General features: G+C 46.7%; 1 long non-coding RNA gene across 1 annotated transcript in view; it reads right to left on the bottom strand.

The window, feature by feature from the left end:
* LOC122209013 overlaps positions 1 to 2,497 on the bottom strand; it is a 62,984-nt gene extending 60,487 nt beyond the window's left edge. The window contains exon 1 of the long non-coding RNA XR_006197402.1: positions 2,114 to 2,497. This is a non-coding gene — a long non-coding RNA (uncharacterized LOC122209013). The remainder of the gene's footprint in view (positions 1 to 2,113) is intronic.
* Positions 2,498 to 23,547: the final 21,050 nt, after the last annotated feature.

The following is a 23,547-nucleotide window of genomic DNA, read 5'->3' as shown; positions in this document are numbered from 1 at the left end:
TTTATTAAGTGCTTAATATTTGTGAAGTGCTTTACATAAGGCATCTCATTTATCTATTAAAACATTGTCAAATAAGCAAACTGCAGATCTGATAATGTAGTTTGCGCAAGTTTGAATCCCCCACCTTTACCCTATTAGCTGCTCCCTAAAACCAATAAATACCATTTTACAACTGAAGAAACAGGTCCAGCCCAGGGTCACACATCGAATTGGAGGCAAAGTCAGAATTAGAATCCAGATTTTCTGACTTCACTTGACCATGTGGATGATGCTATTTTAGTCCCTGCTTTCCGGGAGAATCACGGAACCCTGGTTTTCACTATTTGCAACGATTTCCTGAAAAGTAGCCCTACAACTTAAGGCTACGCTGACCTCCGGAGTTTCAGCTGTGGCCCTATGCAGCATTCTTTGTTAACCTTCTGTTGATAACTCTGCCAATGCTCTGTTGATGCCCATCCTGTGGCCTAGTCTTCCCCCACCTACTTTTCCAAAAACCTCTGCTCTCACTGCATCCAGAGAACTAGGCACTCTGTGTCAGCACAAATCCTATTTCTTCCCCCTCCTTATAGTTTTCTCATCTTCAGTAATGAGGCCCCATTTGTTTATCCAGCTCCAGTGGCCTTCCCTTATGGTTTGGTCTGGATCAAAGTCCCTCTGCCATGCCTCTTAGAGGGTCCTGTTATTTCCTCCCCAAATGCAACCCATTTTACTCATTCCCCCATCCTAGCCTTCCCTCCGTGGATATCATCAACTCAAGGATGACAGCGTTGCTTTTTCTCAGGATCTGTCTCTTGGGTTTGAAACAGGTTCAGGGTAACAGTCCCCCTGGTTATTTCTTTGGCCATGAATTAATTATACCCATATATTAAGGCATTCTCCCAAGAATGCTTTAGCTGAAATACACCCAAAAGTCTGGTGGGGTGACATATGAAGCATGTGTGGGATTAATTGGACCATCTGGCCAACACCAGAGCCCTGAGTGGGAAAAGATTCAGGAAAAAAAAAAAAAGGCAAACTAGCAAGGTGGGACATCACCACCAGGGCCCTATGATGCTGGCAGAGACTGAAAGAAGGGCAGGCATCTCAGACTGTCATTGCTTCACAACTGACAGGGGCAGAAGATCTTTCCCAGAAAGGGAGTGGGAGGTAGGGAATTTAGGCACAGAAAGAAGGGCAAACAGCTAGAAATAGGGGAACATGAAGAACTGATGACCTTTAGTGGAGAACTGACAAGACTTCCAAGTAATGATCAGCATGAATCTATCATTCCCTAGTGTCAGAGGATTCTAAGGACTCTCAAAGCACTCAGGCAAAATTCCAATCCATTATATGAATGACAAACATTTCATCATGAGGGTGGCATTCCTCTAGTTGAACGTTTTCAGCAATGGAAAATACACAACCTTAGGAAATTAAGAGCACGGAGGTGTGAGTAAAATTCAATTAGTGTTCAATTCATTTTCAACTCAACAAATATCTCAGAGTACCTACTATGTGTCAGACACTATAGGCACTGGCTTATACCTATGAATAATACAGACATGGCCCCTGTTCTGTGGATCTTATCATGTGGAAGATGGATACATAAGCACACAAATGGAATAGGGGAAGTAGAGGGTGCTGCTCATATGCAAGGTGGAATACCTAATATGGAGCCAGACATCTAGGAAGGCTTCACAGAAGACGCAACGTCTAGGCTGGGGCTTGAAGAGTGTGAGGGGTTAGCTGAGTACAAGGGTGGAGGGAACCACCAGAGTGAGAGAAAACGGGTGGTTAAGACTTCCCAGCCACCAAAAGAAGTTCAGAGTGTCGCAAGAACAAGGTGGAGACCAGATTTAGAAGGGCCTTTAGAGCAATGTTGAGAGGAGTGTGGGCTTAATTCCATAGATAATGAGAAGGAGTAGCGCCCTCTGGCTACTCTGGGGGAAATGTTGCCGTATCAGGGATGGCGTAAGGAGGCCAGAATCCTGGATGGGAAGACTGGATAAGACCTTGACGGCTCAAGGGATATGACCAAAGTAAAGCACTCCTCTATAAGTTCGAGACAAAACTAAAGCGATAAAGTTCAGAATGCCACACTCTCAAGCCACAGGTCTCCTCCGTCCTCTCTCACCTTTGCTGGGCAAACCAGAGCGGCTCGACCTCGGTTTGCCCCATCACCGCGGACTGTGGGCAGGGGGACGGCTCCACACCCTTCTTCTCAGGTAGGAAAACTGAGGCCCAGAGTCCCGTGGAGGGTGCCGAGGACAAAAAAAAAAAAAAAAAAAAAAATCGAAACGGCCTCCCAAGAGGCTGCCGGTAGTCACGCACAATCCGAGGGTCCCGCGGCCTGCCCCATTTCTCAGTCAGCCAGCCCCAACCAGCCGCCTTTGCTATGGAAACAGTCCTCCCGCCCTCCTCAGCGCCTCGGTTTCTTCATGCACCCTGGGAAATGCAGTCCACCCCCGGTAACCTGCCCGCGGCATAAGCCCCCTTCGCGTCCTTAAAGGACTACGAGTTCCAGAAGGCAGTACAAAAACTCCGACAGTCTCTAGGGCATGCGGTCTTGACGAAAAGCTAGAGAAACCCGCCGGCTGGGCCGAAGAGAGTGGAGAAGGCGCCCCCAATGGGCGGCCTTCTGGGCGTGGCCAGGATCTCCATTGGCTACGGCCGCGCAGGGGAGGCGGAGTCAGCGGAATGAGGCGCGGAGCTGTTCGCCGCTCCAGGTGCTGAGTCCGAGGGAGGCTCCCGACGCGAGAGCCGCGGTCTCCGCCGCCGCCACCGCCGCCGCAGTCACCGCGAGAGCCACCGCGGGAAAGCCGGGGCAGTGAGGAGCGCAGAGGAGCTCGTTGCGCTGCCGAGCGCTGACAGCCCTCCCTCCTCTTTGAGGTCGGTGCTGCTGGATTCTCTTTTGTTTTATTGGGGACGGAATGAACTGAGATGAGGGGGCCTGGGGAGTTGATGGGACCTCTCCTCACCGCCCTCAAGACCATCTGTCCCGGAGAGCTGCTGACTGACTCCTTGCGGGCCTCTCTGTGGCCTGTCGCCTGAAGTCGGAGCAGCTTGCGTTAGTTTTTGTTCTATGGTAGAGGGGATTCTCGAGTGTGAGGGGCAAAGGCTGGGGGAACTCCCCCCGTCTCTACTGAGGGGGCGTTGGGGAGGTTGCAGCCTTCCCCCACCCTTGTGCCTGAAAACGAGGCTGCTTGGATTATTGAGGATGGGAGGGAGTGTTATGGGATGAAAGGTTCAGAGGCAGGGGGACACTTCCCCATAACACCTGTACTGCTTGAGGTTACAAAGGGGGTCTGGATGTGATGGATGACACCGGGAAACTGCTCCTTCTCTGCTCAGACCCTCCTGGGCTTATTGAGGAGGGGCTGTTTGCGATGTCAGGAAGATCCTTTCCGTGCCCACCCCTCTCCCGAAGCCTAGGTTTTTGTGAAGAGGAGAAACGGGATGGAGATGGAGATGGGACTCTTCCCCCTCCCACTTGGACCCGCCTCGGTTATTGGGGGAGGGGATTGGGACGTGAGGAACTAGAGCCGGGGAGACCCTTCCCCACAGTACTTGAAGTCGCTGGCACAGGAAGGCACTGACGGATTCTTGGGGTCCTCCATGCTCGGGGCCCCGCGCCTAAGGTCTGAGTGGCCTGGGTGTGGATGTGCGGTGGGGGAAAGTAAGAAGGGTGCTGGGAATCCACCCGACCTCCCCCTACTTGAACCTTACCTCTCAGGCCCTCTCTACCTGGATCCAGGTCAGGGGCCCAAGTCGATAAGACCCTCCCTGTCCCGCTCAGTCCCGCCCCGCCCGGCGACCCGGCTCCTGCACCGCGGCAGGGAGCCAGACGCGGATGGGCACGTGCGGGGCGGGACGGGGCGGGTCCCCACTCTAGCCCTACGAAGCTCCAGGCAGACGCCCCCTGAGCCTCCAGACCTTCGGGACTGCTCGGCTCCACGCGGGGCGCGCCCCAGATCCGGCTACCGAAACCTGCTTCCAGGGCGCGCGGCGGCAGCTTCGCGAACAGGGCTTTTGCTCTCGGCCCAGGCATCCTCGTTAGGACAAAGCGGCGGTCTCCGCACTGGCGGGCCTGCGCCACCCGCTGGGCTGGGGGCGCGGCTAAGGGAGGGGGGGCTCCGGGCGCGGCGCGGAGAGCTTCCGCGGAATCACGCCGGGAGCCGGGCGGGAGACAAAGCGCGCTAGCTTCTCTCGGGCCTGCGCGAGCCGGCATGGAAAATCCCGAGGGAGGAGGCGGCTGCGCCCTGGCTCGGTACTATGCCCTGCACCCTTCTTTCCCGCACATCACCCCCTAACGCTGGCCGGGCACCCCAGGTTGCAGTGTGTGCAGTGGTAACCAGGGTTCCTCCTGGGGGACATTCAAGATCTGTGGCCACGAGGACGCACGCGGACAGGCAGGGGGCTCCGCCTGGAGGGTAGGGTCCCAGGATTCAGGAGATATAGATGGGCCAGGGTCTGGAGAGGCATCCTGACTCCATCTCGCTACGCTCCATCAACCATGTTAGGTCAGGTTTGATTCTCGGGTTCGAGTGTATGTGTCACCGTGTGTTTGCATGGGTGATGATGTGGGTCAGAGTGTGAATATTAACGTGTATGACTGTGTGAATGTGCCAGTGTGTGCTCCAATGTCCATGTGTGTGTCATGATGAGCTTGTGAATCTGTGTGTGCTTGTGGGAGGAGGAACCACTCTCTGCTGACCTTAGATGTTGGGGGTGTGGGCAGGTTGGTTGTCTCTTCCACTCTAAAGCCACAGTAATAATTTAGGGTTCCAGTGGGTGCCCTCGGGGTGAAGGTAGCTTCAGGCTGCCTTGGGCCTAAACTGCATGCTTGGGTGTGGCCTAGAAGATAGGACATCACAAGTATGTGGAGCCCTCTTCAGCCTTTCTGGGGTCTCAGATCAGACCCTAACATCTCCACCATTGCCCTGCCCTTCCCATCCCTCAGAAATCTTATCCTGCTGCAAGGGGTTGCCCTGAGGCCCAGAATTCCACCCCACCTCTCCATGTGGGCTTCCAAGTGGGGCTTGGAGGGGCTCATCAGCATAGTCTTTTATGATTTTGGGGTGCAAGATATTGTGGCAAGGAAATTTCCTCAATTTGTCCTCCATGCCTGGAAGGTCTATAGGTCTGGGGTTGCCAGTCAGTGGCAGGTGGCCTCTCAGTAATACCAGGTATACTCACAGAGAGGGTATGAGTGTGGCACACAGATACCACTATGAGTGGACACCCCTAGAGGATGACAGCCCTCCCAGACCTGCCCATTCCCAGTGAGTGACCTCAGTTTCATAGTACTTTACAGCAAAGATGTTGTGTGGCTTTGAGACAATACCCACCAGAGACCCCCTTCCCATAGGATGAGGGGCTAGACCGTTTTGAGTGCAACCACAGAAAGACCCATTATTAGACAGTGGAGCCACCATCCAGCCCAGCCCTGCCTGATCCAGTCTGAAGTATCCACTGCCAGTATCCACAGCGACCTCTACTGGGAAAAGTAGTAAATTTGCAATTAACACTCTCGCTGCGTGTGGAGGTTCAGGGTGGGTGTGGGCACTGTTAGGTAAAAATCACAAACCCTTCCATATGGGGCTCCCTGTCAGCCTTTCGAGTCCTAAGTTGATATTCTTAATGAAAGTGACTTCAAACTAGTCCAAGCAGTGAAATTGCCACTGTCCTTGCCCATACAGAAGTATTTGAAGAGGGCCAAAAGGCCTTTGTCCAAGTTTCCATCCAATTGGGGATGGTCATCAAATCCATTTGTGAGGAAAATGCATGGAAAACACTTATCAAGTTCAGGGAGTTTTAAGCATCTTTCTTATCTCTTCCTCTCCTACTATGATTCCCACCCTCCCCTTCTTATTCCACTTTCTCCTCGTCTCTTCCTCATTATTAGCCAATAACATATTTTTGTTTAATTGTTTTCTAATGTTTATTTTTGAGAGAGTGGGATTGGGGGAGGGTCAGAGAGAGAGGAAGACACAGAATCTGAAGCCGGCTCCAGACTTCGAGCTGTCAGCCCAGAGCCTGGTGTGGGTCTTGAACACATGAGCTGTGAGATCATAACCAAGCCAAAGTTGGATCCTTAACCGACTGAACCACCCAGGTGCCCCGCCAATAATGTATTTTGAAAGATAAGCCTTCTTTTCCTTGTTGAAAATGTGGCCCAGAAAATGCAGAAATCAGAAGGCTATTACTAAGTGCAAAGAACTGGCAAACACTGGCTCTCCTAGATCTAACGGGAGTAGGGGAGATGGATGAAATATGCTCTGTCTTAAATGCTTACCTGGTGACATGTGTCTCTTCTCCCGGAATTGCTCTGAAGAGATTTCACACAGCCACAAAATCTTTAGAGCTCCTTAAAGGAAAGGAGGTATTTAAATACCTAGTATTGTTCTTACTTTGGCATCCATGTGATTTGCATTGAACTACATGACTCAGTATCATAAAGTAAAAATAGGACTTAATCTCTTCCTTGCCTATTCAGAAGGTGACTGCATATGTGTGTTGCATTCTGCATGAAAGAGTGAAAAGCCAAATTATCTCATAAATTGAACCACCTGCTTATTCTGATTAGAGAATGGCACTTAACATCACCTACAGGCAGTAACATTATTTTATGTTTCTTTTAATTCATACCTGAATCTCTTTGTCTTGTAAAACCTTTCTTCATGCTCATACATTATTACTTTCACTTGAAGTTAATCAAGAATGTTTAATCCTTGTACAAAAGCCAAACAAATTAAATATCAGCAGATACAGGAAGATGTGGGTGGTGTTTCTGTTCTTGGGCTCAAAAAAATCATTGGAGTTCACAGGAGAGTAGTAAAGGGGCTGAAGAGTTAGTAACTCTTATGGGTGTAGTTAACAGGTTCCTGAAGAGGAGAAGCTCCTCAAAATTTTTCTAGGAGTGCTGGTCGTGTTGAAGAATCTGAGGATGCAAGCAAATAGTATGCATGCTGTGAGTGAGAATGAATGAGTGGGATTCCTAAATCCAAGTATTAATACAGCCTTTGTGGGAAAAATCCACCAAATCCCTCCTGTTCTCTCAGGTTGCCAGTAGCCAAGAAGGAGTGGAGCTGTCCAAGGTTCTGGAACTCTGGCCTCAACCCCACTAGTGGAGAAGGCAGGATTCAGGGCAGGGAATAGAAGGAAGCTCTGAGGACCAAGGCTTCTGTAAGGATTTCCCCAAAGCTCATCACAGAAAGAAATAGGAGGAAACAGAGCTGTAGAGGCTTTTATTGTATTGCTTCAAACGAACCCATTGGCAAACCCTATTTAAAGAATTACAAGCTAATAATAAGAAACAGCATTTCTGAGTCAGGCTTTTCAAATGTATTTAATCTTCACAGTCCTATGAGGTAGGTGGTGGTGGTGTTTCCACTTTCAAGAAGAGGAAATGAAGCTTTGGGAGGAAAGGGTCTTGCCCATGATTACACAGATCAGAAGGAATAGAGTTTAGATTCCAAACTGGATCTCTTAAACTCCAGAGTCTCCTCTTACCATTATTTTTTCCTACTGCTATTGTAGAAGCAAAATTGAAGTTTCGGACTGTCCTATATGAGATTCTAACCAACTTTTAGAGGAATGGATTGGGGACCAACAAAGATTCAGACATAAGCCATAAAAAGTCCTTTCAAATGTATCAAGGATATTACCACAATACTTTACATATTATCCTGACAAAAGGCTTGTTGCCTGTACTTGGTTATAGGTAAAGAAGGAGAAAAAGGAGTACAATGACCCTGATGGCCAGTGTCCCAGGGTTTTCTTTCCAGAGTGGAACAATTTCACAAGAAGCCAAGCTTGGATGGCAGCAAAATGTATTTTTCATAATCTGCAAGAATGGGGGTGGGGAATGAGGAGGCTGTTATTATTTCACAGAGTACATGTAGAGCCAAAGAAATAGGGCTTATATTTATTTGCTGGTGTCCTGTTCCAATGCTGAGGACACTTGGATATTGTTAAGAGGCTCCTTCTCCCTATTCCCACTCTCAGATTTTTACAGCAAAGTCTTTAACACCAAAATAAAAGTTTTCATTGTTGTGAGCCTCAGCTAATCCCAGGGAAGTGCCACATTCCTGCCCTTGTGTCATCATAACCAGTGTTCTGCCTTCATATGTGGCTGCACAACTCCTGCAGGTTGGCAAGTTTGGGGTGTGATATGCTTCAGGCCACACATCCTCTGGTCCTCCCAGGGTGGCAGTGCCAACTGCCCCAATCTTGCCACACACACAAGTGACCTGGGCCTGAGAACTCCCCATTTAGTGGCTGTTAGTTTAGGTGTCTAAAGAGAGTAGAGAGGGGCGCCTGGGTGGCGCAGTCGGTTAAGCGTCCGACTTCAGCCAGGTCACGATCTCGCGGTCCGTGAGTTCGAGCCCCGCGTCAGGCTCTGGGCTGATGGCTCGGAGCCTGGAGCCTGTTTCCGATTCTGTGTCTCCCTCTCTCTCTGCCCCTCCCCCGTTCATGCTCTGTCTCTCTCTGTCCCAAAAATAAAAAATGTTGAAAAAAAAAATTAAAAAAAAATAAAATAAATAAAGAGAGTAGAGAGCAAGAGATTTGCTTTTTCTCCTCTCTTGACCTCAGTCTGCACAATGCATAGAAAGGGGGCCTCACCTTTTAAGAAAATGTCTCACATCAGGCTAGGTCTCCTGTCCATTTTGAGTCTTTCTTTCCCCTTCTAGGTTCGGGCTTTGCAGGACTCTGATGCATGCAGCAAATCTGCTATTGCTTTTCCCGAGTGCACTCGGAGGCCAAGGACCCGGCTCCCATCCGGGTCTGTTCTGACTCATATGACTGCAGACAGATTTGATTGTTTTCTTATTTAGAGTCATTAATTAACTCTCCTCAGCATCAGAACAGCATGTATTAAGAGGGGAGCCATTCGTGGGGGTCTCTAGGAAGCCATGCCTACAGCTGAGTACTGTCTCCTTTTCTAACAGGATCAGGAAATGGTTTTTAATTCTGGCTGTAACCCTTCAGTAAGCTTAGATTGTCAAGATTTTATGCCAATATGAGAAAGGAAATAAAATTGTAATTAATTGCTAAGGCTGCTATGGTTATTCTGGCAAAAACTGGGAAACTCCAGGGTCACTGAAAGAACAGGACTTTCATTCATTCAACAAATATTTCCTAGACCTGCAATGTGCCAGGCACAGAGCTCTGCATAGTGAACACAATCCAATGTGGGATAAGCCCTGTCATATCGGAATCTTAAATGGAAAGTAGAAACAGATGCAGAAACGCTGACAAGGGTGTGTGCTGTAAGCAGAAAGAGTCTTTAGAGGGGCACCTGGGTGGCTCAGTCAGTTAAGCACCCACCTTCGGCTCAGGTCGTTTCACAGTTTGTGGGTTCGAACCCCACATCAGGCTCTGTGTTGACAGAGCCTGGAGCCTGCCTCAGATTCTGTGTCTCCCACTCTCTCTTCCCCTCCCTCACTCACGCACTCTCTCTCAAAAATAAACATTAAAAATTTTTAAGAATTTTTAGAAATGGAAGGAACCTTAATAATCATAAGCCATCATCTCTTTTTTAACATAAGGAAAGAGGCTGAGGGAAATTGAGTGTTGCCACTAGCCACACACAGCCCTGGTTAGTGGCAAAGAGGGGGATTAGAACCCAGGTTTTATTAATTCCTAAAATTTCTTCTCTCCACTGTACTCAACTGCTGCTCTGCTCACCAAATTATCCAAAGGGCAGGTTTCCATCAACAGAGACTTTTTAGATCTAATCCTAATGCAAAACTTAAGTTGAAATAGAAACAATAGATTAAATGGGAAAAGAAGAATGCCCACTTATATCCGTGTTGTACAATATAGTAGCCACATGCTATTGAGCACTTGAAATGTGGCTAGTCCAAACTGAGGCACCAGATTTTGAAAAATTAGTATGCAAAATATATATAAAATAGCTCACTAATAATGTTAATAGTATAAGTTGAAATATTATTTTGGATATATTGAGTTAAATAAAATATATTAAAATTAACTTCACTTGTTTCTACTTTTAATGTGTCTACTAGAAAATTAATAATTATATACATGTCTTGCATTTGTAACTCATTTCTACTGCATAACACTTCTCTAGAGTGCTTCCATTTAGGAGAAAATGTTCTTCACAAACTAAGGCATTTAGCAAAGTAGGTTTTGTAATCAGTCAGCCAGAGATGAATACTAGCTTTACCACTTAAGCTGTGTGACCTTGGACAAGTTGATTAATCTCTATGCTTCCATTTCCTCACCTGTAAAATGATGATGATAATAGAACCTACCTCCTTGGTTGAGTCAAATCACTTAGAACAGTGGCTGGTACATAGTGAGTATTCAATATTAGCTATCAGAGGAGTACTCAATATTATTATCAGAGGAGACTTCTAGAATCTTACAAGACAGGGGCAACAAGAAGGAGAACAAGCAGACAATTTTCAAATACATGAAGGAAAGGATTTACTACTACTTAAAAGATGATTGAAAGTGCATGCTCAGTACAAGCTCATGAACTACTTTGATGTGGCCCCAATTTTCTGACAGAAAATGAAACTGAGGAAAGACTTCAAGCCACTTACATAAGTACACAATGGGTAAACACATTAGCTAACTGCATTATGCACAGGTCCTGACCTCTGCTAACAAGTTGAGGAAGAGAATGATTAGTGTGTACTGTTAACAGAGGACCCCAGAACTCTGAGTCTCTTGGATTCCAAGATTCCTCAGAGAAATGTAAGCCTTATGCTCTAGGAGAAAGATCCTGGACAAGAGTCAGACCTATGTGAGGTCAAAGCCATTCTGCCATCCATTGGTCTTGATCAAGACACTGTCAATCTCCTCCTCTGTAAAATGGAGATAGTACCACCACTCTTGCAGGCTGTGGTGAGGACTAAATTAGATAATGCAAATAAAACATCTCATACATAGGTACTCAAAAGATGGTAGCTTTGATGAAATGAAATTTCAAATGTTAATAGAGAACTTGTGGTTGTTTAATAGAGAATTTTCCATTCGGAATCTCCATGGTCTTTTCTCCCATTTTTTTATGTTTGTATTTTTAACTTATAGAATTTCTTTCTAGACATATAAAAACATGTGCTGTTGATATTATTGTATATTTTCACTCTTTTCTACAGTTTCACTGCTGCATTCTGCATCTTTGCTTTGTCTCTGAAAAAGGTTGAAAGGACAGTTTCATCTGATTGTGTCTACACCAAAATGTAGGGTCTCAGTAACTTTGGGCATATTACACAGTCTGTCAGGTTCTTCTCTCTCTCCCATTAACATACATGAGCTTTCTTTCCTGGGATGATAAATTAAGAACCAAAATGGGCAATGTTCTCCATCATATTTATCCTAAAGTTCTAACATTCTGACCTTAGTGGTTAGAGCACTTTACATGCAGCTTTGCTTTAAAAAATAGATGGGACATCAATCTAGAAACCATAGCCCCAGAAGAATCATGTTCTCCTGGCTCTTACAGCAGGTGACAGGTCCATTCACTGCATAGCTCTGAGGGAGCACATTGCTGCTGTCCTTGAATATCTAGTTCTCTTCCAAAAGTTTGCTTTCTGGACCAAAGAAATATAGGTTAAGCTCAGTGAAGACTTATGTTAACAAAGCATGTAGAACTCTAGAGAAAACACTGACTAGCCACACAGAAATTGTGGGGAATCCCTAGAAATATTTTGGCAGGAGAGCAACATGGTCAGATGTCTGGGGTCAAAGTGTGGTGGGTGTGGGTACCTAATTGGCTCAGTCGGTTAGGCATCCGACTCTTGATTTTGGCTCAGGTCATGATCTACAGTCATGGGATCAAACCAGATGTCAGTATCCATGCTGAGCATGGAGCCTGTTTAAGATTCTCTTTCCCTCTTTCTCTGCCCCTCTTCCCTGCTCACCCTCACTCACTCACTCACTCTCTCTCTCTCAAAATAAACATTGAAAAAAAAAGTGTGGTGGGTGTGTTGAGGTGGGGAAGAGCCTGGAGGGCAGACTCACCCCTGATTTTGTTGAGACACCCATGACTTCCAGGGACCTAAGTACCATTACTAAGTTCTCCTGGGATAGGGTCTGATCTTGAAATGGATTTTTCCCATCCATTCACTCTTGTTCACTCAATGAATGCTGAATGCTGCATTTTGAAAATGCAGCTCTGGAAGAACCTAGGGTCTGGCTGGGGAGAAGGGAGATGCCCATGTGTAGAGTGAACGAAGGAACAAAGGCTGAAGTAAACACAAGAGGCTTGACTACGGTGCATTGGCTATGGCAGTTGGCTAAAGCTGTAGATCCCAGCCCCCCGACCTGAATCTGAATCTCAGCTTCACAACCAATATGTGAGCAAGCACTTGAGCAAGTGCTTTAACCTTTCTGAGCCTCATTTTTCCCATCTGGAGCAATAAAACATACTTTCCTGGGCTGTTATGGCTATTACATGACAATATATATGAAATTTCTTAGGATAATACTAGCCTTTCTTAATGGAGTGCTTACAGTACATCAGGCATTGTGCTTAGCAACTTATATGCATAAAAGCTACCATTATTATTCCTATTTTATGGCTGAGGAAAGCAATGTTCACATACTTCAAGTAACTTACCCAAGGTCCCAGAAGCAGTAAGGAGTGGGACGAGCATCCCAACCCAGGAAATTTGACTGCAAAATCTTCTCTTAACCATTGTGATCATTGCCTCCCTGGTTCAAGGTCAGCAGGAACCCAGTAACTTATTTTGAAAGAGGGCAAAATGATTTGTTGATCAACTTGCATAGAGGTCTTCTGCTTGGTCTTCAGGAGTGGGTACAATATGGAGAGGCTCTGAGGAGTGTGTATGGTACAGAGGGAAGACAGGGAAAAGCTGTGATCCAATGAACAGGGCTGGGAATGCCAATGATGTGTTCTGGGAGTCCTGAAATGGAGAAGAGGTTTTCAGTAGGAAACAGATGTTTAGAAAGAAGAGTTTGAAAAGCCTTGGATATCAGGCTAACAAGTGTTAGAAAAACAAAAAAGTTCACAGGAAAAAGATGGGATATGAAATCTGAAAGCACCAGTTTGAAGCATCTCATTGAATTTGGGCATATTGTTGCAGTGAGGAGCAGGCTCACCAAGCATGCCCAAAGCCAAAGTTTGTGGAGAGTGTGGCCAGACCACAGTCTAGCATTCCTACCAGTGCTCTTTGCTATCTAATGTGCATAGCCTTTTCTTTCATTTGGTCTTCACAAAAGCCCTAGGCAAGAGCCAGGTGGGAGGTCTGCTACCAGCATTGCTGACTGTATCAAGTGGCAGGCAGCATGGGCTGCCAGGAAACGCAGATGCCAAGCACAGCTGCAGTGCTCAAACCCAGGCAAAAAGCTTAGGAGGACTTTTTCTGTGGGGGAGGAGGCAGATGCCTTGCCCACAGGACTCAGTCCTTTTCTCTGTGCTCCAGGAAGCAGGCAGTGTCATCCTTTGGTCCATGATTTCCCAGTGACACCCCTGAGTGGTGGTGAGGGCCTGACTCAGGGTCATTGCAAACAAACCCCATGCAGCATCTGTCAGCCAGTGGCCCCCTCCCGTGCAGAGAGCTTGTTTCACAAAAGGAGATTTTTCTGAATTTGCCATCTTGAATTCATTGTGTTCATTTCTCTGCAAACTACAGGGACCAGAAACCAAACCTATTCTCCTTAGGGGGGTTAGAAGAAAAATCTATCTTCTCTAATGGCTGCAGTCACTGCTGACCACCAGATTTCTCTCCATGGCTACACTTTGAATAACAGTGGAAAACAAAGGCGGGAAAGGAGAGGGGCACAGATGGGGCACTTCTTCCAAGAGGCACCTGCGGTTCTGTGAAGGATGTGAAACAATGGGGAGGGAACTTGCACAGCTTTGAGAGAACCCCTTGATGAGTAAAGGAGGAGTTCTGATGTGCAAGATGATAGAAGATGAAAGAGATCATGGTGCTTACTATGTTTTCTCTAGAAAGTCATGGTAGGATTCCAGGTGCCCTCCACAGTTCTGGAAGGATAAATAAACCGGTGGGCAAGGCCACAGAAATTTTGACAAGTTATCCAGGAATAAGTCCCTAGGGATTTTAAACGTATTGCTAATGAGAAATGACACACACTTGGTAATAGAATGTCAAGGACTCCTCTGGCCATTGACCCCATAATGATTAATGTGTGTCAGACACTGAATACAACAGGGTGGAATGGTGACTTCTGAAGGATAAAATCAAACTGGAAAATCAAAATAATAATACTAAAGGTATAGATGTTTAGAATGGTTGGGCATCAGGAAGTACAGCTGGTGTTACTACAGAATAACTTTACCAGCCAAGTCCCTTTTACCTCATCATTCTGACCCCGAGGGTCAATTCTTAGATGTTCCTGTGATCAGCCCCCAACTCAGGGCCTAGCACACAGTAGGTGCTCAGCAAGTGTTCACAGCTTGCTCACGCATTTAACACTACTGTGTGCTAAGCCCTGTGTCCAGGCAATGGAGAGATGGAAGTGAATGAAACACAGTGCCTGTCCATAGGGGGTTAGTCAATTCCAAAATAGAACAAGGAATACACTGTAGGAAATGTGCAAATGAACAAGGTTACCTCATGATGTTACCTTCTAGGTGCTTCCTCACACCTCTGGAATAATGTAGCCCAGCAGGTGAGCCAAATTGAGATCTTCTACTGGCAACCTTATCTCACATCACATCTGAACAGGTCCAGCTGTGGAAGCTGAGATAGCAGCATGAAAGTGAAGGAGGCAGAGGCTGGTATATTGCAGAAACGTGTTGGGTGCACTCACTGGAGATGTTTTTCCTTTACATGCTTTGTTTGAAAGACCTGCTCTTGAGACGCTTTGCCTGCAATTAGAGCATGCTGCCACAAGGAGCACCATGAAGCACCATGAAGTGTGGCCCAAGTAGACACACCCTCCACAGGCGTGGCATGCTGAGCAAAATAGCTTTCCAGTTGTTAACCTTCAGTTGAACATAATTTTAAATTAATTGATCAAAAAAGAATTGCACATTTAATTGGACCAAAGCACTGTAACCTATGTATATACAGTGAGTGGAATTATGATTTCATCAACATTCACTTAACAAAATTCATGTATGTCTACTGTATACAAAGAGTGGCACAAAGTCCCTGCCCTTAGGTACTGCCTCCTACAAGGAGAACAAACACAGACAGATAATTATAGTGCAGCAAAGTAAGTGGTGCAATGGGGGGATGAGCAGAGAGCACTAAAGGCACAGAGAAGGAGTGACCAACTCTCATGGGGGACGAGGGGGAGTAACACACACACACACTCTCTCTCTCTCTCTCTCTCTCTCTCTCTCTCTCTCTCTCTCATGGCCCAGATGTTAACACCTAAGTCACAGGGTTTTACATCAACACATATAGAAGGGAAAAAGCAAATAGGTTGAAATATTGGGACACTGAAAGGAGTTGGGATTGGCCTGTTGAGTGACTTTGGATGTATCTATCTCTGGACCTCAGTTCCCTCATCAGGTACTCCAAGGATGTGGTAGTGGCCATCCTGACCATGTGGGCCTGGAACAACATGGAGATTAGAGGGATGAGCTTGATCTTGTTGGCCAAGGCCTGGACTTGTCCCAGTCTCAAGGCCTCCTTGGAACCTGCTTGTCTGGACCCTCTTTTAAAAAATATTTTTTAATGTTTATTTATTTTTGAGAGAGAGAGAGAGAGAGAGCAAGTGGGCGATGAGTAGAGAGAGAAGAAGACACAGAATCTGAAGCAGGCTCCAGGCTCCAAGCTGTCAGCACAGAGCCCAACATGGGGCTCAAACCCATGAACTGTGAGATCATGACCTGAGCCAAAGTCGGACGCTTAACCAACTGAGCCACCCACGCACCCCTGTCTGGACCTTTTTAATTCTGGCTGAAATATTCCAAGGGATTCCAGAGGATCAGCTGAGATGCTGGGGATAGAGGAACTTGTCATTTGTGAGGGTTTTTGGTATCCAAACAAATCGTCTAGCTCTTCTAAATCACTACTTGGTTTTACCACCAGTCCCAGAAGCCAGGCCGGCCCTCTCAAAACTCTACACTGCATGTGCTATCCTGCTCCCTTCTTACCAGCAGGTCTGAGGCCTGCTTTGGAAAGCCTTGGCCTGGTCAGGGGAGGGTCACTGCTGGCAGACCAGGCCCACCCCTGCCTCCAGGCCCTTGAGAAGACAAAGCCCTGTGGCAACCATTTCTCAACATACTTGCGTACCAAATCATCACGTTGGACACCTTCAACTAACGTTGTATGTCAATAAGATCTCAATAAAGCTGGGGGAGAAAAAAAGAAAAGCTTTCCTCAGCCTGTGTCTCCCTCTGGAGGCCTTCTTCAGCCCTGGCAGGCTGTCCTCCCCAGCCAGTCCCACCTTGCCGTTCCTGGGGACCCAACCCACCCTTGTCTGTGGGTGTGGCAGTGCCCTTCCCAGAACTGGGACCTCTGTGTTGGGAATACAGAGGAGCAGCTATCTTGCATCAATTTTAAAAATGCCAGAGTGTTTAATTTAAGCAAGTCATTTAAAGCTTTTAATTGCTCCATAGAGAGAATTTTAGTATACAATACATTACAGCAATACCTGGTTAAGAGAGAAGACAAATGGAAGCACTGAAAAAGCCCTCACTGAAATTCCTTTTACAAGTCTTAAAAAGCATTTTTTCAAATAATTCATGCACCCAGGAAATTTCATGCAGAAGACTGACAGGCTCTGAACCACCTCTCTAGGCCAGAGCCAAGACCCAGTCAGCTCAGGTCTCCCCACTCTCCCTCTCATCCTTCAGCCCTGCGCCCCTCTCTCTGCAGAGAGCTCATCATTGCCAGCTGGGACCAGGTCTGTGCAGGGTGCTTTTCTCCACTGAGAGCCAGCAGGCACCTCTTCCTGGGGCTTCCACAGGCGATGCTGAGGACACTTCCTGCCTTGCCACCTCACCGTCACCAAACACACCCCCCCTCTGGCTGGGGCCTGGATGGTCCCTTCATCTTGCAGGAAGCGCGACTGGGCAGCTATGCGGGACTCCCTTCCCAGAGTGAGCAAACAAAGAAAAATCAACAGAGGGCCTTTAAAACCATTCCACAAAGGATGTCGCCTCCACCAAAGGAGATGAGAAGAGGCCAGGCTGAGATAAGCAGAGCTGCTTAGAAACGGAACACAGGGACAAATCAAAACATTCATTGGAGGCAATAGAATGCAGATCAGTGGAGTGAGAAACAAGATGTCTCCCTTCCAAATCACTGCAGAAGATAAAAGAAATCATCAGCTATGGCTCAAAAGTCAGAAAAGAAAGGAAATGCAGAAAACATAAAACAAGGTGACAGGAGGCTACCCACAATGGTTAGGACAATAAATGTAAGCATTTAACATTCCCTTGTTCCAAGACAAAGGCTTCCAGATTAAATAAATACAAGAGACTCACCCAAAATAAAACAATGCCAGGGTGGGCAAAGCTATACCAGGTAAATGCAAACAAAAGAAAAAGCCTGAGTGCCTATGTCAGACAAAGCACAATTTAAGGCAATAAGTAGCATCAAGCAGTATAAAAAGGGCAATTTTATATTCATAGGAGCAATTGTGAAAACCTAACTGTTCTGAACATTTGTACACTCAGTATTCTAGCATCAGGACACTTGAGGCAAAACCTCACCATTGGAAATACAAGATGAAGACAGTTGTGGGCATTAATTTACATACTATTCTCAGAACCTGATGTCTAGTAGCCAGAACATATATAACAACAGAAACGAGTAATATTCTGAAGAAGATTGAATTAAAAGGTGGGTGCTAAACTTTATACCAGTCTGAATGATGTTTGCCACGTTTTAAAAGACCATCATAGATTGGTACTTGGGATATAAATGTTAAATTGAGCGCAGATTTATATATACAGTATAATTATAATCACAGTTTTAAAAACCCTTAGCCACTGAAAAACCACTGAAAGAAAATAGACCAAAATGTTAACATTTGGTGTGTTCAGAAAGGTTCAAATTTAGGTATTTAAAATTTCTTTCCACTTTCTCTTTCCAAATGTTCTTTAATGATCATATAATATTCTATGAGTTTAAGAAAGTGAACTGGAAAAAAAAAGTTAGTTTTAGACTCATCCCCATGGCATAGGGCTTATGATTTTTAAGATTTCGGTAAAATTTAACAAGAACAGCAAACAGGAATCCCAGCAGGCCCCACACAGCCTGGGGCTCCCAGCCCTTCTAGAACCACAAGGTCTCTCCCTCCTCAAAACCCTGGGGGCAACTGTGTTTTCCCAACTCCACTCCCACCTCTTCTACTGAGCCTTTGCAACCCTTCTACCCTCCAGTGACAGCTTAACTGTGGTTTCCCCAGAGACAGACCTGGTCTTGCTTTTCCCCTCCTCCTGTGCCCCTGGTGACCTCACCCACTCCTGTAAAGGGATGCAGTTCCCTCTGTATGCCAAGAACTCATGAATGCATCTCTATCCCCAGACTCCTCACAGAGTTTCCAGGGAGTGGGTTTCCAGGTCAACCCACAGATGTGGGACAGGCACAGTGGACATGCCTAAAGAGGAAACAGTCAGTGAAGCCTCTCTGAACACATGATGGTAGGGCACAGGGATTGAATGTGAAGCAGGGATGCCACAAGGGGTAGTGGTGAGAGCATGTAGGCATCCATGGTCAGAGGTCAAAGAAGGTTTCCATGAAAGAATCAGATAAACCATCACCTTGGGCATAGTTCTGTCTATGCCACCTGCAAACAACACTTACATCTCTGATGTACAGGGCAATGCATCAGGATTGTGGCAGTAATCAAGCAAAACAAAATCAAATTTAAAAACCAGGCTTAGGGGCGCCTGGGTGGCTCAGTCGGTTGAGCGGCCGACTTCAGCTCAGGTCACCATCTCACGGTCCGTGAGTTCGAGCCCCGCGTCGGGCTCTGTGCTGACAGCTCGGAGCCTGGAGCCTGTTTCGGATTCTCTCTCTGACTCCCTCTCTCTGACCCTCCCCCGTTCATGCTCTGTCTCTCTCTGTCTCAAAAATAAATAAGCGTTAAAAAAAATTTTTTTTAATAAATAAATAAAATTAAAAAATAAAAAATAAAAACCAGGCTTAGACTGACCTGGCCCTTGGAACACTCATGTGGGATCCCTCAAATTCTCTTCTGCCCACCACACACATCCAGCTACTGGTTCAGCGGACAGACCCGCTCCACCACCGAGATTTGCTGGGCAGTAGTTTCTGGTCTGGCCTCCTAACTTTTCAGGGCAGAATAGAAAGTCTGTAAATAACTCTGAAGTCTTTAATCTACCAGCCAAAAGAGTAAAGATGAGATCAGTTTTTTAGCCCAGTGATGTGGTATGTTAATTTTAAGGTACAGTTTCTTTTGAAAATGATAAAAATAAAGTTAACTACTAACCCTAAACATATATTCTTATCAATCTCAGCTCTAAGTACATACTCTCAATGGGAAGTAAATGACTGTAACAGAGCTTTCTAAAATTATTGCATATAATTTCTCTTGCATTCCTAGGTCTGGGTTGCTATCTAGTTACCATTTTGTTTTGAAAGACAAACATGCATGAGACCACTCTTTAGAAACAGGGTCTCATGAAATACTATGCAGCTACCGGGCTCCAGAGAAGAGACGTTGCTAAGTCACCTCTAGCAAGTCACTTAACTTGTCTAATTTGCAAGCTCCTCTTCTTAAAAGTGAAGGGAATCATACCTACCTTAAAATACTGTTGTAAAGAAAATCGTGCTTCCCTGCACAACAGGCCTAGTACAGTGTCTGCTTGCAGCAGGAGCTCAGCAAACATAGCAGTTATGCTTCTATCAAGCAGCGCGTTTTAGCCTCTGTGCCTCTGCCACTGCACATAATGGATGCGAGTCGTTCTGGGAAAAATTCCTGGGCTTCCCACAATTCCCAGCCATACAGCTCTACTTCCACAACCTTTCTCCGCCCACTCAAGAAACATCCAAAGGCACATGACTAGAAATGAAGTGATAATAGGAAAAGCTCCCAGAATCTTTGCTTACTTGCCTTTTCATGGAAATTAGTCAAAACCTTCATTATCGTACCATCAGTGACAAATAAACGGGAATGCACCAATGTCTAAAAGACAACTCCCAACTATTTGAGAACCTAGTTTCTCAGAACCAGGCACATCACAGCTTCCTTGGAGCTCACAAGCCCTAACATCCCCCTCCTTGTCCTGTGACACCAGAGGCCTGTCTTCTGACCCCAGACTCTCAAGCAATTGGGTATCCAGAACCACATTTTCTTACTCCCCCCAAACCACGTGCTCTCCCTGGTATACTTCCTTGTCTTTAGCAGACAGCTAATAAATGTTTCATAAATAAATACATCTGAATTCTGGCTCCACTTTTGTGCCTCCCTTCTCTGGGACTAGCAAGTGTGCATTATGAGCCAAAATCAGGTCAGGTGACCTGGCTTCCAGCAATAATGTGCACAGAAGGCAAATGATTAAATAATGCATGTCTATCCACTTGACATGACTATGACATTTTGAAGCCACTGAAAATGATGGGCTCAAAGACTCAAAGGCCACATGGAGACACAGTTAACGTTAACTGAATAAATAGACCATAAAGCGAGTGTCCTTGTCCAGCCATCACACACATGGACCCAGACGGAAGGGGAAAGCTGTAGAGAATTTGTTGCTATGGGAGGGGCGGGATTCTGCCTGATAAGTTTCCAAATTCTCTTCTATGTTGCTTGGTTTTTACAATGAACAGGAGATGGCAGGGAACAGCCCCCAAGATTAGAAATTAGTCCAGGGCTTCCTCATAGGCACATGGCCAAACTCAGTGTGCTGAACTCAAAATGAAGGCCGAGGAGCTGGACCTGGGAAAGGATGCAGAAGCCAGAGTCCATTCAGGAACAAAATGTGGACTTGACCCAAAATAGCTGTCATGCTCAGCCTCACAGTCTGAATTAATCCTCTTTGTAGTTTATTGACATCTATGAAATTGATTCTTACCACAGAATCACAGCCCATGGCCCTTTTTACAGTCGATAAAAAGCATGACTGGGGAGGCGGTAGAAAGCATCTGTACCAAATACTCACAGAGCGCCCCATGGTAGGCTCTACTGAGACCTATGTGTTTCTGGAAAATGTTCCCAGGAATTCCTGGGAAGAATGAGAAAGGGGAGAGGTAGACTGACAGGTCGGGGAGAGGGAGCTAGGCAGCTTCTGCCGGTGTCAAGTCAAACCTGACCTTGAGGGTCACCTCCTCTACGCTCACAGAGGAGGTCTGACCCTGCCTTAGGTTCCTTTCCTTGAAGCAGACCTGAACATCACTCCCCTCTCCTAAGACAGGGCCCAGTGCTTGGTCCAGAGAACAGTTTCCCTGTCTTGGTCCTCAAGTCCTTCATTTGGAAAAGAACGGGAATAGCATAGCCCAAAAGACCCATAGAGACTCACTGTGGACAAGGATACCTAGGCCAGCCAGGCCAGTGTCAGCCCTGGGCTACACAGCCACCGCCCCACCCCCCACCCCCCACCCCCCCCCCCCCCCCGCCAGCTGGGCTATAACTGATTGTGTTACACTACAAGCCAGGGAAGAAGGGCCTGTGGTACCCATCACATGTACCCCAAGTTCTTGCCGAGAGTAGGAACCGGTCTACTCTTAGAATCAATGCAGTAGTCTTGAGGCCCAGTGACCCCCAACCTACCCAGATCCCTCAGGAGATCCAGCCCTATACCAATGTTGCCAGGGCAGTTTCCTGGTCACTGTACACAGAGGCCTCCTCACTTTTTCAGAACAATACTGCTCGAACACAGAGCACTAACCGGCTCTCGTATAGCCCTGACTGCTGTCTGGATCAGGAAACCCTTATTACAATGAGCCTTACTTTTAGTTCAGGATCTGGCAGGCAGATTGCCTGGACTGAGCCCACTGTGTCTGACAGGAAAGCAGATAGGCTTTGACTTTGTCCACATTTGAATCCAGATCATCAGTGATCCTTCCTGAGGGTTTCCATGTACCCTATCTCAGAGTATCTGGTGGGCCAGAACCGACTCCAGATTAATAGCCCTGCAATGACCTAGACCCTCACCCACGTCTGCCTCACCTAATGTACAGCCTTGAGAATGGGGTCACTTCCCACAGGGAAGACAGGTTTGGTTATACCACTAAGAGTCTTCCCTGGCTCAGCCAGATTGGTCTGCTCCAACCACAGCCACCACCATGTGCTGGGACTTTTGACGTACAGTACTTCCCAGAATCAAGAATCTGATGGATCATGGCCTCCTCCGGGCTCTCTACACATACCACACTGTGGCCATCTGTGGCCATGTCTGCCTTTCTCCACCAGGCAGGGACCAAGGCTGACCCCATCCTGCCCCAAATCCAGGCCCGCATGTGGGATGGAGGGCTCTTTTATGTGGGGACCACAGGGAGTGCCTCTTGCAAACCTCCCAAGCTTACCCTTTCTTATTCCATAATCAAAACAGAGAAGAAGGAATTAGATATCCTACTTCACAGCATGACTTCCTGGAAAGGCCGTTTCTCCCCGTGACTGGTTCTGCTATGGACCTTCTGCCATTGAAGTCCAGACTCAAGACAGTATGACGACAGGAGAGTAAACCCACCCTCTCCTTTGAAAGCCCAAGGCAAGAAGCCCCCTCTGGAGCAAGTTGTCCAGCTTGTTCTGCTGCTGCACCTGCTTCCCAAGATTTTCAGGGTAGGGTGAGAGTGAGCTTAAGGGTGCTTTCCATTTGCAAACCAGAGGCAGAGGAGCTGTTGGAGGCAGCCTGTGTGGCTGTCCTATTCGAACTGTGGCCTCCAATGGCCCCATCAGGGATTTGTCCTTAGTCTTTCTGATCACAGTTTATTGCCCTCAGCTTCCTAATGTCTTTTTCCATGGCCAAATCTTCTCAGGCAATGCTCACAGAAGCAAAAGGGCCTTCAGGCTGGAAAATCATGGGCCGTTAGCCACTGTAAGTGGAGTCAAGTGATTTTGTCTCCACGGTGATGTTTGTTTCCCTGCTCCCAGGATGAGGCATAGGCTGCTTGGATGCTCCAAGGCAAACAAGAAGTAGGAAGCAGACAAAAGTGGTCACAAGCTCGTAAGAAGTCTAGGGCATCCTGCAGAGGGATTGGAAGGTGCTTTCCTTTGGGGCAGGCCTATTAACTGGCAGTGAAACCCACTCCTTTCTCAGAAGATTTCTTTCCTTTGCATTACTGGGGCTTTAGCACAGGGAACAAGGGACTGGGTCCTCAGGTGAACCCATCTTGTAGCTGCCTCCACTTTCCAAGCCCCATCTCTCCTCTCTGCCTTGACCACTTCCTCCCTCCTTTTGTTCTCTGATTTAATGTCTTAGCTCCCACATTTAGAGGTGACTGCAGAGACCGCATCCACTGAAGCTCAAGGACACAGCGTATCAGGGTCCCTCAGTTATTCTCAATTCCCTGTCCTGTTCCTATGACTCAAAGGCAAGAGTTACACACATCCTGACCTAGAGTCATCCTGTTGGTTTCTGCCCATAGTGCTAGGTATGGTATGGTCTAGATTAGTAACCCCCAGCCACATGTGGCCAATTAATAGGAGTTAAATAAAATTTGAAGTCTGTTTTCTCAG

The sequence above is a fragment of the Panthera leo genome, chromosome E2 (assembly GCF_018350215.1).
Source record: "Panthera leo isolate Ple1 chromosome E2, P.leo_Ple1_pat1.1, whole genome shotgun sequence".
Classification (NCBI taxonomy): Eukaryota; Metazoa; Chordata; class Mammalia; order Carnivora; family Felidae; genus Panthera; species Panthera leo.
The sequence above is the reverse complement of the archived record's forward strand: the minus strand, read 5'-3'. Positions and strand labels throughout refer to the sequence as shown.